General features: G+C 51.2%; 1 long non-coding RNA gene across 1 annotated transcript; it reads right to left on the bottom strand.

Moving 5' to 3' along the window:
* Window positions 1-513: 513 nt before the first annotated feature.
* Window positions 514-2,151, bottom strand: LOC106726917. The gene is made up of 2 exons (XR_001363053.1): window positions 1,949-2,151; window positions 514-746 (listed from the first exon to the last, which is right to left on the bottom strand). It is a non-coding gene; the product is annotated as an uncharacterized LOC106726917 (long non-coding RNA).
* Between the last annotated feature and the right edge of the window lie 6 nt (window positions 2,152-2,157).

Below are 2,157 nucleotides of genomic sequence, written 5' to 3'. Positions count from 1 at the left end.
GTGTCTTTATTTTATAGCAGATGCCACGAGGCAAAGTAGGGGCATGATCACGTTGTTTATAGCATTCTCGTGAGTTTCAACCTTACTCAACTACATGCACCTAAACTCTATCACAAGGCACGTGGGGCTACGTGTTCGGACCATAGGTTCAAGCTTACAACCACAGCCGTTGGCTATGATTGTGCTGGGAGGGCCCTGCCCTCCAGCTGGGACTTGCCCGTGGCAGTGAGAGGACCCTGTCCTTTCATTAATCCGAGGCTTAAACCTGGCCAAAACACTGCAGCCGCGCCCCACAGTGGACAAGACAATGTGTTGACATCTAAGGTCCATAACAGATGGCGCGTGAAAAACGAGAACACTCGTGAGCGGTCCTTAACAGATGGCGCGCGAAACACGAGAAAACTTGTGAGCGGAACGCAATGTGTTAACACCTGGCAGCGGAAAAGACAATCACCCTTTCGAAGCCAGTATTACACTCCAGGTAAGGAATAGCAGTACACAAAAGCCGGAGTACATGGTTTAGGGCAGGCAATAAACAATTTACATTTTCAGGAGCAAATCGCCAATATTTATTTTAAAAAAACCCTACACATCTTACTATAATACAAGCATGAGTAAAAGTTAGGTGGTTTGGGAAATAATATATTCTCTACTGTTAAATTCACCACATGCTGGACTTCGGTTCTGCTTCTGCATCGGCCGTTTCCTGTGTATTTCCGTTCCTGGTGCCAGTGCCTCTGATTTACCTGGAATCATCAAAGGAGGGGTGGGGGGGATCCTTTAAGAAGCTGATCAACTTTGGGTCCCACATTGGAAAACTACCAAACATCAATCCCCCTGATGGGTCACTGAGGAGCACTTCTGAGTAACGTCTTGTGTGGGAGGCCCCCTGCCAGGGAAGGCGCCAATGCTCTCCTTTAAGTCATGCTGACTGAACCCAAGGCGTGGGCTCAGCCTTACCTTGGGGGCATTTCTAACCAAAAGGTGAGAATGCCTTCAGCTCAACTCTTCAAAGCCCAGGTGCCCGGGAATGGATTTTTATTATGTAAATCCAGTCAAGCACCAGGAATACCTCCCTTGAGTTTTGGTGAAACCTCCTGATATTTTGGGGAATTTGGGCTATAAAATAAACACGCTGCTTCGGTGCTGGGTCTCTCCACCAGAAGAGAACAGAAGTCACCCAGATCCAGCTTCTCCCTCTATTTCTGTGTCTGTCTTTTCATTTCTCTAATCCCAAAAGCGCCTCCTACTTAAAAGAACCGGTTCTCTCTCTTTCTCCCCCCCGCCCCGTGCTGGATGCGGAGAAGGGAGCCCCCCGACATAGTCTTGAGTTTATTTTCACTTTATCAGGCTCAAGTTTCACACTGAAGGATGAGTTGGAAGGTTCCCTTGCTGACAGCACCTGTACTTACATTCTGAATTCGGGCACCTCCAAAGCATAAACAGGTCACCCCCAGACACAACTTTTTAAAAACCAGTCCTTTGTAGCAGTACTTAGTGTCCAACAGAAACCACTCCATCTGTTAAACAATATCTCGACTGCAAAGCTTCTCTCACTGTTGGTGGATAGATAGTGACACGGACAGTCACTATCGCCGTGGCAACAGTGCCCGGGAACTATCAGAGGAACATTGCACATGGCAGGCTGGCTCTCGAGCAGCCATGCCTCAGCTTCCTCCGGGGTTTGCTTTTCCTGCAAGTCTGGTGTGCCCTCGGGTACCGCCAACCCAGCGCGGCTCCAAGACTGCAGGCCACGCGGCGACCCGACCTCCCCAACTCCCACCCGCAGGAGCACAGACTCAAATCGCTGGCCTGGGCGCGAAATCAGCCCCCATCTAATGCCACGGAGACCGGAGGAAGCGACGGGCCCTCCTTTCTGTACTCCGCACCCCCACGTGGCCGTGCACCTGCCTCTCTCGTCCCCGCTCGCTCCGTGCCGCGCACGCACCTGCTCACAAAACGTTGGTCCAACGAGCCAGTTCCCGTCTCCGTTGCCCATTCAACGGGGAGGAAGGTCTGCGAACCCCAAACCCAGGTGGGATCACTCAGACGAGGGCGCTTTACAAACTTCTAAAATAAAGCGGTTTTCTTTTTTTTTTCTTTAGAGAAATAAACGAGAGCCAGAGGCCGGAGCAGGCGGGCCGGGGCTGGGCCTGC

The sequence above is a fragment of the Myotis brandtii genome, unplaced genomic scaffold (assembly GCF_000412655.1).
Source record: "Myotis brandtii unplaced genomic scaffold, ASM41265v1 scaffold331, whole genome shotgun sequence".
Classification (NCBI taxonomy): domain Eukaryota; kingdom Metazoa; phylum Chordata; class Mammalia; order Chiroptera; family Vespertilionidae; genus Myotis; species Myotis brandtii.
The sequence above is the reverse complement of the archived record's forward strand: the minus strand, read 5'-3'. Positions and strand labels throughout refer to the sequence as shown.